Consider the following 12,100-nt stretch of genomic DNA (forward strand, 5'->3'; position numbering starts at 1 on the left):
GTTTGGTCTGCACAGCTATGGAAAGGACCAGCATGTACCACAGACATAATGATATTGTGGATCTATTGACACCCGACCCTACCCAGTGTGGGTTTACAAAGTGCAGACCCCACCCCTAAACATGTGTGACTCAGTTGAAACAGTACTTGAAGTCAGTGATGAGGGCAATGTGGTCCACACAGTGTAGCCGGACCTTGCAAAGCCTTCTGTACAATACCCTATGTGTTCCGTATAGATTTGCTCACCAGCTGATATATACACCCCAATGTCATGGGAGGGGTTGCAAACCAGACCAACGACAGAACTGACATGGTCAGACATGCAGCAGCCATGTCAGACTACAAACCACATATAACAGGCATCCCACAAAGCTTGGTCCTGGGACCTTCACCATCTGGTATATATGCCCCATAGGTACAGGCCAACAAGTAAGGACTGTGCTGGAACATGTTTGTAGAGGACAACAAGCCGCCTGACATATCTGATACACCAGCTGACACAAGCATCCCATAAAGGGCCACATAGAAACAGACAGCTGGTGCCATAGCCATGTCAGCATGTTAAATGGTGAAAACAGTATAGTCAGCCTCTGTGGATAATCCAGTAAGTGACCACCAATTCCCACATAGGTGTCGACCCATGACATACCTAACATGTAATGCCAGAATGGGGACACAAGGTGATAGATATCCTGCATTGGACAAAAATGTGGCTGTAGGGTTAACAGCAACAATCCATATACCAACCTAATCATGAGGGTTATGACATCTAGCTAAGGGGAGGTCATTGTGGTTTTGCAGTTATCTTTCAGCAGCATTACAAATGACCACAACAGCGCCTGTGTGGTGTACCTCAGCAGATACATTCAGCAACTGTAAAGTCCACAACAGTACCTCACCAGGAGTATCAAAGAGCTGGAACACATGTAATGTGTCGCCTGATTAAACAGAATGCAGTTCCACACACTGCCATGCTGGCCACCCAGACACAAGCTGTGCCTGATGTAGAAAGCCATGTCCAAGCTGTCAGCAATGCACATGCCGTACCTTGTACAATGTGAATGGCAGGGAGATATGCACATGAGGGACCTGAACCCCAGCACTGACATACATAGGACAAGCTGTACTGCATTATCCATAACACAGAAGCCACCACCACGCATGAGTAAACTACCAGTACAGGTCATCCATAGAGTCACTCATTTATTCTACTCAACAGGGATCCTAACGAGTGGATGGGAGATGGTAGGTATACCCTGGGTATCAATGTTGTGTCACAGGTAGACAGAGGCACAGTATACAAAACAAGACATATGTCATGCCAAACTGCACTTATGATGTGTTGATGGACAAACACACTATCCAATAACCATTAGAAATGGCCTTGGGCACATCGGTAGTGTTTGCCAATGTACACCCATGTTGTGGAATACACTACTGCAGTTGGTTGAGGCCGTTGTAAGTAGTTCACATCTGAACATAATGCAACATGGTCAGAAAGGTTCATAGGTTCATACTAGGCTATCTGCCCCAAGGCAGTTCTAAGCCTAGTCCAGAGTCTGGTTGCGTACGCCACCCATTATATGGAAACAGTACTGTGCCCATTAGTTTGTCGTGCCTGTCTCCAGCAGTGACACAGTGACGATCCCGGGGTAAACCTATGATTTCCCATCCACAGGTCAGGATACCTCTTGAACAGAGCCAGCAAGGTGCTGTGACTCACATGGACCGTGATTGTATTCCACAGCATAGGGAGTCTCAGAGTGATAAATCCACCCCTCCAACATGTCCAATGTACATCCCTGCTACGGTGGAAGTCACTTGCACTAGTGGTTCAGGTGGATCTGAAGATTTTGAGGTGGAGCATGTCCATTAATCCCTGGTTGGACATGCTTGCATGTCATGCACATGTCACCTCTAAGCAGACAGTATGTGACTGAATAGAGCTGTAGTGTTTTCAATCTGGCAGCATATGACAGATGTTGGAGACCCTTTATCCTTTTGTTGGGGGACATTCAGGGTCTCCACACTTGCTGCAGATGTCAGGTGAGATACATCCAGATAAGGCAGTGTACCAGATCACCGGTCCGATAAGTGAAGAGTACAGGGGAACAATGACCCACTAGATCTGGATGTGGATCCCTTCCTGATCATGTGGACAATGTAGAAGGTCCTACTAGCCACTTTAGCAATGTGAGTGTCATCAGAACAGTGACTGTCAACCTGGGTCCCCAGGTCCATGATAACCTTCCGTGTGCTTAGAGGATTGCCACCTATATGGTAGCTTGGGGTTACCTTGCTTTCCCTGAAGGGTATGACTACACATGTTTTGCAAGTTGACTTCAGGCCATGGCTCTGGCACCAGCTATCAGTGTCCGTGAGCCCCTTCTGAAGGATATCCGTGTCTGATGCACTGTCCACTATGGCACCCAGTGTGCAGTCATCTGCAAACTTTGTCAGCCAAAGTCCTCCCATGTTGGACTGTACTTCTGAGAAGTAGATAACAAACAATAGGGGCCAAGGACTGAGCCCTGTGTGAGACCACATGTGACTGGCATGGTGTCTGACATAGTGCCAGCAACTCTAACCCTGTGGGTCCTGTCTGTAAGACAGTTTGAAACCTGATCTTGTGACATATGGGTGTACATTTCTGTTGGTAGGGTTTCCTACAATACCTGAGTGGGGTATTGTGTTGAAAGGGTTTTCAAGGGCAAGGTAGGCTCTATGGACTGCCTTTCCCTCATCAATGGCCTTAGTTACTGTTTTGATAATGTCAACCAAGTACAAAAGGCATGACTTGCCCTTGATCAACACAAACTGGGACAGGTACAATGTCTGCATGTCCTCCATATCTTTCTTCATGAGCTCCATTATGATCCTCTCCATAGCTTTGCAGACTACACTTGTTAAGCTTATGGGGCAGTAATTACCAGAGTCCATAGAGGCACTGCCTTTGTGCAGACATGCACAACTGGACCCTAAAGAGGCTGTTGTGCACAGTATGGAAATGTAAATCAGTGATAGGACTAAAGCCCAGGATAATGTCCACCACAGTGAAAGTACTGAACCACTACACTATACAGTACAACAGTGCTAGGTCAGTATGAATGGATGTTAACAATTGTATGCAAAGTATCCCATGCAAAAGCTGCAGGCACAGTATAATCCCTGTTGTGTTCACAGGAAGCATCTGGACAGTAACTACACAACATGTCACAGAACACACAACCTTAAACAGGAGTTATTTGTTGGAGTTCACACTCATCCACAACTGTGATGGGCTGCATAGTTCAACATATGGAAAGCTCACACTGGGCATGCTCACACACTTTGATAAATGAGACATCATTCACACAACATGCCATGGGAAGGCTGAAGTGGGCATGCTCACACACTTAGTTCAAATGTTCCTCTTAACAACTGTGAAAACACACCACAGGATGCACATTCCCCATTCCAAACAATGAAGATGTCAGCACCCTATAAGTAGATCAGTAGAAATGCTACCTCCCAGTAATCCGAATAGCACGCTCTGCTAATGCGTCTGTCTCTAGTGTCATAACATAGTTAGGTAGGGGTTTGAATCCAGCAAGTGGCATGTGTGTGTGTGAATGGGGGTAAGTGTCTGTATAAGTGTGTATGAGAAGCACATCCCTTTTGGCAACTGTGGAAACACACCACAGGGAGCTCATTCCACTTTCTAAACACTGATGATGTCAGCACCCTATAAGTAGATCAACTGAAATGAAATCTCCTAGAAATGTGAATAGCTCGCTAATCGTCCGTCTCTAGTATCATAACATAGTTAGGTAGGGGTTTGAATCCTGCTACGGGAATGTATGTGTGTTAGTATGAGTGGGGTTTGTGTGTGTGCATAACGCTGTGGAGGGAAGGTGCCTTTTGCCAACTGGGAGAACACACTACAGGGTGCACATCCCTCTTCGTAAACACAGATGATGTCAGCACCCTCTAAGTACAGCATTGGAAAAGATTGCTCCTACTAATGCAAATAGCACACTCTGCTAATGTGTCTGCCTTTAGAGTCATAACACATCTAGGTAGGGGTTTGGACCTTGCAAATGGAATGTATGCGTTTTACTGTGGGTGGGGTTGGTGTGTGTGCACAATGGCGGGGTGGGATGTCTCTTTTGCCAAATGGGGCTATGCACTGCAGGGTGCACATTTCCCTTAACAAACAGTGATGTTGACAGCACCCTGTACAAACAGAACAACAACACAGAAGGTGTTGTTACCAATGATGCATGTAAGGTTACACTTCAAGTAATGTCCACAAAACAAAGTAGGATAAACAAATGCTCCTTTTACTCTATCCAAACAACATGGCAACAGACAACTGACACTACTCAGTATAGTGCTACATGCTACTGTAACATGCAGATGTACCAGAATATACCTAGATAGTGTTTTGAAGCCTGAATGTGGCAAGTGTGTGGATGTGTTATGTTACTGTGTGTGCATTTCCGTATGGAAAACATGTTTGAGATATTGGCAATATTGTTGCAGACAGTTTAGGTGCAGATATTGCCACCCCATTCTCCTACACAAGTGGAATTAGTTATCACAGATGACTGTAACCTCCCTATCCTCTCACATGTCCAGGTGAGGGCCACCCTCAACATTGCAGGACACATAGCATCACTGTTACAGAATGGTATCCCTGGATGTGTGCTACATTCACCCCAGGAGGACATGGCACCACATTACAGACTGATATTACTCCCTGGCCATACTACAGGATGTGTACCTGAAGAGTGCCATACATACACAGTGGTCCCACACCAATGAGGAGTAACCTCTACTGACCCTGGTATGTACTGCATCATATGCACAACTGGCCTTCTGTTCTAAGCTACGGAAGTGTCACGTATGGGCAACATGTACAGCAATATTACATATGTGTATATTTCAGGACTATGCACACAAAACCTATCTCATGGACAGAGCTATAGATAGTGAACTATGATACATTTGGAGGTGTCACAGTAAACACAGTATTAACCTGCTACTTTGCATTACCTGTGTTTGTGGCAGCTGTTGCTGTGTCAGTGGTGCTTGCTTGCTGCTTGCTGTTTGCTACTCATGGTTTTGCTGCTGGCTGTCTGTATATTTTCTCTTTTCTCTCTCTCTCTCTCTCTCTCTCTCTCTCTCTCTCTCTTTCTCATTAGGTTTGTGCAATGACTGTATTGCATGAGTGGAGTGTGGGTACTGAATGCTTTTGTAGGTATCTGCATAGGTCCATGTGATGGCCCCTGCACCAATTGTAAGGCAGCATTTGCTAATTGCATGCAGCCAGGTGTGTGTTGATTGCATGTCTCACTGTGATTTCAGGACACTGCTATAAAAAGGTATGTGAGATAGGCGTAGCCCTTTCAGATTGTAGGGCGTGGGCGATGCTGGTATGCTGTTGACAGTGTTCTGTGAGTGTGAAGGTTAGTATGGGAATCCAGTGATTTGGCCATTAAAACTTTGCCTCACATGCTTTGGATGGTACATCTCCTATATTGCCTTTATACTAATTCCTACTATTGACTGTTATATTTATTTTAGCAGAGTGCTTTTGTATGGCTGTCATGGCTTAGTGGTAGGTCATACAGACTAATGTTACCAAGGTCCTGGGTTCGAGACTGGCAGTGGGAATTTATTTTTGTCTCCAGACTTTCAAAATGAGTACAAGACATGTCAATCAAAGTGCCATAAAGGCACTTTTAAGCACTTTAAACCAGGTCTGCACTCGTTAGCATGAATGAAGAAGGAGGCGTGCCCAGTATGGCCTGGCCTTGGCAAAGAGGCAACGCATAGCACATATGCTTGGTCAGTAGGAACACTGGGACTGATACCCGCTCTGACTCACTCATACAGTAACAGGGATGCTTAACATGACACAACCTGCTTCCAAACGTACAGGGAGTGTAGTATGTGTATCCGACAGAGGTGGCCCTGCAGCACCACCTGAGGCATGAATGCCATGTGTTAAGTAATGTAATATCATGTACAATATGCACACCTGAGGACCCCAACTAACATCCATATCCACTCATATGACCCTGTGGAAACAGCTGCACATCATACAGTGATGTACATGTGCAAACACATGGAACAAGATACAAAATGAGGGTGACTAGCAATACATAGCATGGATAACCACACACCCATGTTTGTACCACAACAAGAAGCAACATGGAATAGCCATGGTCAAAACCAATGGCTAAAACCGACTACTACTATATAGCTTGCTGCAGACCACTGTCCTAATAGCAGGAACTGCCCAAGGCCTATGTTCACAGGTTCATACTAGACTATCTGCCCTAGGGCATTTATAAGCCTAGCCCAGAGTTTTGTGGCTTCTGCCACCCGTGCAAGTTGATGGATAATATGCCCATTATTTTGCTGTGCCTCTGTCAAGCAGTGATACTGAGGTTATCCCTGGGGTATACCTGCAATCTCCCATCCATTGGTCACAATCTCACTTGAACAAAGCCAGTGAGGTGCTCAGCCTCACATGTACCAGGATGTTGTTCCACAGCATATGGACTCTCTGGGTGAGGAATCTGTCCCTTCAGCACATCCTATTAATATCTGTGTTGAGGTTTAGGTCTCCTGCCCTTGTAGTTCTGATGGATGTACAGGTCTTGAGGTGAAGCATGTTCATTAATCCTGGGTTGGACATAGTCTTGTATGTCAGGCACAGGTCACCTCTGAGCAGACAGTAAGCGACTGAATACAGCTGGAATTCCTTCAGTCGGGCAGCATAAGAAATATGTTTGAGACCCTTTCACCTCCTGTCGAGGAACATGTGGGCCCATCCAATCTGAATGGGGCATTGTATGCAATCATTGGTCTGATGAGTGATGAGTACAGGGGAACAGTGACCTCCCTTGATCTAGATGTGAATCACTGCATGATGAGGTGGCCAATGTAGAAGGCCTTCCAAACTACCCTGGCAATGTGAGTGTCAAACAAAATGTCACTGTCAATCTGGGTGCCCAGGTCCCTGATAATGTACATTGTGCTTACAGGATTGCCACCTAGATGGGAAGTAGTGGTAACCTTGTTCTTCCTGAAGGGTATGGCTATGCATTGTTTAGTGTGTAATGCAAGGCCATGGCTGTGGCACCAGTTAGCCGTCTCTATGAAACCCTTCTGAAGGATGTCTGTGTCAGATGGGTTTCCAACTATGCTTCCCAGTTTGCAGTCATCTTCAAACTTTGTCAGCCATAATCCTCCTGTGCTTGCTCGTACTTCTGAAAAGTAGATACTGAACAAATGTGGTCCCAGGACTGAGCCCTGTGGGACACCACTTGTCACAGCTCTGGAGTGTGAACTGGCACCAGCAACTTTGACCCTGTGTGTTCCGTCCTTAGCCAGTTTGCAACCCATGCTGTGATGTATGGGTTCACAATTAAGCTGGTGATGTTTTCAATGATACCTGAGTGGGGTATTGGTGAAAGCCTTTGCCAGGTCAAGGTAGGCTGTGTGGACTGCCTTGCCCACGTCAATGGCCTGGGTGAGTGTTTTGAGAAAGTCAACCAAGTTTAAAAGGCATGATCTGCCCTTGACAAAGCCAAACTGGATTGGACCCAATGTCTGCAAGTCCCCTATGTCTTCATTTAGTATTCCCATTATGATCCTCTCCATAGCCTAGCAGAACAGGCTTGTCAAGGGGATGGGATGGTAGTTTCTGGGGTTGGTGGAGGCACCACCTTTGTGAGGTGGGTCCACCATTGATGTATGCCACTCCTTGGGAACATATCCTGAGGTGAGGCTAAGATTAAACAGCTGCCCTAACTGCGGGTGTAATTACTCATTGAGTTCATGGAGCACACAACCGGGGACACCATCAGGTCCCATGGATAAAGTGTTTTCTGCCTTGGATTGAGCAGTTCCCACCCCAGCAGTGGAGATGTTTGGGCTACAATCCTCTGGTGTGCATACCCCAGTTGGGGGAGGGGAGAAATCTGCACTGAACCTGTCAGCCAGTATGTTGCCAATGTCTGTAGGTGCAGTGATATCAACATCATTCTGAACTAAGTCTGAGCATATCTGGGAGTTTCCTCCCAGGTTTCAAACATAGGTATAAAAGGCCTCATGATTGTCCCTGGAGTCCTGAGTGGGTGTACTCTCTAAACATGCCTCCGATGATTCTATGGAGCAACCCAGCGTTTTACTCACAATGAGCAGGGGTGTCTTCCCCCATACGGATTACACTCTATCGTGTAGTAGCTCCTTCCTTGTGTTGTACAGCTTGTTTATGGCTAGGGTCCACCAGACTGGATGCTTGCCTGTGGTACAAAGAGTCATTATTATTTTGGATTGCCTGAACCATGCAGTCCTGGAGGTGCTGGTAGAAGGCATTTCTAAGTGATACAGTGGCTTGGGTAATGGTGTCCGCTGGCCTGGGGGCCTTGAAAGAGACCACACCAGTGCTCAGAAATGTGAAGTCGGCATTTGACAAGGTCTTCACCGTTTCCTTTCCCATCTGGGGTGTGGGTGGGATGTGGACTCCCACTGAGAGTAGTCCATGATCTGATCTCACCAATGATGGGTATACATCTGGTGTTGAACAGTGTGACCCCATGTTTGTGATGATGTGTTCTAGTATGTTGCCTCCACTTGAGGGGATTGGGACCAGTTGTTCCATGGCATTTCAGTGTATGAACTCTTGGAACCTTTGTGTTAGAGTGTTGTGGCATGATTAGTGATCCCAGTCTATATGTGGATAGTTGGAATCACCCAGTAGGATGGTGTTTGGAGATACATTTATCCCCTTCAGTGTTTGCAGGATAGCTGTGTGAGGTACCTGAGTTTGAGCGGGTGGCATGTAACATGCTACAAACTGCAGAGCAGTCTTGCCTACGGTCACTGGCACCTGGATGGTCTCCGATGCATAGTGTGTTGCCACCAACCATGAGGTGAGGGTGTCCTTGATGAATATGGACACCCACCATCCTTCTTGTTGTTGTCGGGATGCTGGTGCGGAATGCATGAGATGAGGTAACACCCGATAGTGCTGGGGTGCTGTCAGAAACTGTGAACCAGGTTTCAGGCACAGCACAGACATCAATGTGCTACATACTGAGAAGGGCATAGAGTGTGTGCAGCTTGAGGTAGAGACCTTGGGCATTGAGCAGCATCAGCCGTAGTGTCTTTCCTTTACTGTGTTCTAGGGTGGTAGGTGTAGAATCCTATTTCCAGTTGTGATTGTATGGTCCATGCTGTCTGACATCTAGCTAAGGGGAGGTCATTCTGGTTTTGCAGTTATCTTTCATCACCAGTAGAAATTACCACAACAGCCCCTGTGGGGTGTACCTCATGCACACACATCCAGCACCTGTAAAGTCCACAACAGTACCTCACCAGGAGTATGACAGAGCTGGAACACATGTAATGTGTAGTCTGATTAAACAGAGTGCAGCTCCACACACTGCCATGATGTCCACCCAGATGCAAGCTGTGCCTGACGTAGAAAGCCATGTCCAAGCTGGAATCAATGCACATGCTGCAACTTGTACAATCTGAATGGCAGGTAGCTATGCACATGAGGGAACTGAACCCCAGCACTGACATATATAGGACAGGCTGTACTGCATTATCCAAAACACAGAAGCCAGCCCCACACATGACTAAACTAACACTGTAGCTTGTCCATAAAGACACTGGTTGAGTCCACTCAACAGGAATCCTAATGAGTGGATGGGAGATGGGAGGTTTACCCTGGGTATCAATGTTATGTCACAGGTAGACAGAGGCACAGTATACTAAACAAGACATATGACATGTCAAACTACGCTTACAATGTGTTGATGGACAAACACATTCTCCGACTAGCATTAGGTCAAGATACCTCTTGAACACAGCCAGCAAGGTGCTCTGCCTCAAATGGACCAGGATTGTATTCCACAGCATAGGGAGTCTCCAGTGATAACTCCATCCCTACAACATGTCCAACATACATCCCTGCTAAGGTGTCAGTCACCTGCACTAGTGGTTCAGGTGGATCTTCTGAGTCTGAGGTGGAGCATGTCCATTAATCTCTGTTTGGACATGGCCTCGCATGTCAGGCACATGTCACCTCTAAGCAGACGGTATGTGAGTGAATAGAGTGTGAGTGTCTTCAATCTGGCAGCATATGACAGCTGTTGTGGTTCCTTGATCCTTTAGGTGGGGACAGTCAGGGTGTCTCCAATTGCTGCAGATGTTGGGTGAGATACAGCCAGAATAGGGCATTTGACTTGATCACCGGTCTGATAACTGAAGAGTACAGGGGAACAATGACCCACTAGATCTGGATGTGAATCCCATCCTTATCAGGTGGGCAATGTAGAAGGTCTTCCTAGCCACTTTAGCAATGTGAGTCTGAGAAGAATGGCGACTGTCAACCTGGGTCCCCAGGTCCGTGATAACCTCCTCTGTGCTTAGAGGATTGCCACCAATATGGTAGCTTGGGGTCACCTTGCTTTTCCTGAAGGGTATGTCTACACATGTTGTGCACTCTGACTTCAGGCCATGGCCCTGGCACCAGCTATCAGTTACTGTGAGTCCCTTCTGAAGGATATCTGTGTGTGATGCACTGTCCACTATGGTGCCCAGTGTGCACTCATCTGCTAACATTGTCATCCAAAGTCCTCCCATGTTGGCCTGTTCTCATGGGAAGTACATGACAAACAATGGTGGCCAAGGACTGAGCCCTGTGTGACACCACCTGTGACCAGCCTGGAGTCTAACATAGTGCCAGCAACTCTAACCCTGTGGGTCCCGTCCTTAAGCCAGTTTGCAACCCATCTTGTGACATATGGGTTTACATTTCAGTTGTGAGGGCTTTCCACAATACCTGAGTGGGGTATTGTGTTGAAAGTGTTAGCAAGGCCAAGGTAGGTTGTATGGACTGCCTTTCCCCAACAATGGCCTAAGTGACCAATTTGAAGATGTCAACCCAGTACAAAAGGCATGATCTGCCCCTGACCAAGCCAAAATGGGATGGGTACAATGTCTGCATGTCCCCTATATCTTTGTTTATGAGCTCAATTATGATCCTCTCCATAGATTTGCAGACTACACTTGTTAAGCTTATGGGGCAGCAATTAACAGGGTCTGTAGAGGCACTGCCTTTGTGCAGATGTGCACAACTGGACCTTAACCAGCCTGTTGTGCACACTATGGAAATGTAAATCAGTGATAGGACTGAAGCCCAGGATACTGACCGCCACAGTGAAAGTACTGAAACACTACACTAGACAGTGCTACAGTGTTAGGTCAGTATGAACGGATGTTGACAATTGTGTGCAAAGTATCCCATGCAAAACCTGCAGGCACAGTATACTCCCAGTTTTGTTCACACAAAAAGCATTCGGACAGTAACTACACAACATGGCACAGAACACACAAACATAAACCGGAGGTATTTGTTGAAGGTCACACTCATCCACAAATGTGATGGGCTGCAGAGTTCAACATATGTAAAGCCCACACTGGGCATGCTCACACACAGATAAATGAGACATCTTTCACACAACATGCCACAGGAAGGCTGAACTGGGCATGCTCACACACTTAGTCCAAATGTTACCCCTAGCAAATGTGAAAACACACCAGAGGATGGTCGTCCCCCTTTCTAGACACTGATCATGTAAGCACCCTATAAGTATATTGGAGACAAGGATTCTCTCAGTAATCCGAATAGCGCGCCGTGCTAATGCGTCCGTCTTTAGTGTCATAACATAGTTAGGTAGGGGTTTGAATCCAGCAGGTGGCAAGTGTGTGTGAAGGGGGGTAAGTGTGTGTGTATGAAAGAAACATCCCTTTTGGCAACTGGGAAAACACACCACAGGATGATCATTCCACTTTCTAGACTCTGATGATGTCAGCACCCTATAAGTATATTGGAGGAAAGGATTCTCTCAGTAATCCGAATAGCGCGCCGTGCTAATGCATCCATCTCTAGTGTCATAACATAGTTAGGTAGGGGTTTGAATCCAGCAGGTGGCAAGTGTGTGTGAAGGGGGTAAGTGTGTATGAAAGAAACATCCCTTTTGGCAACTGGGAAAACACACCACAGGATGATCATTCCACTTTCTAAACTCTGA

This window comes from Protopterus annectens, chromosome 5.part0, assembly GCF_019279795.1.
Source record: "Protopterus annectens isolate FY-2018-M chromosome 5.part0, PAN1.0, whole genome shotgun sequence".
In the NCBI taxonomy this organism is placed as follows: Eukaryota; Metazoa; Chordata; order Ceratodontiformes; family Protopteridae; genus Protopterus; species Protopterus annectens.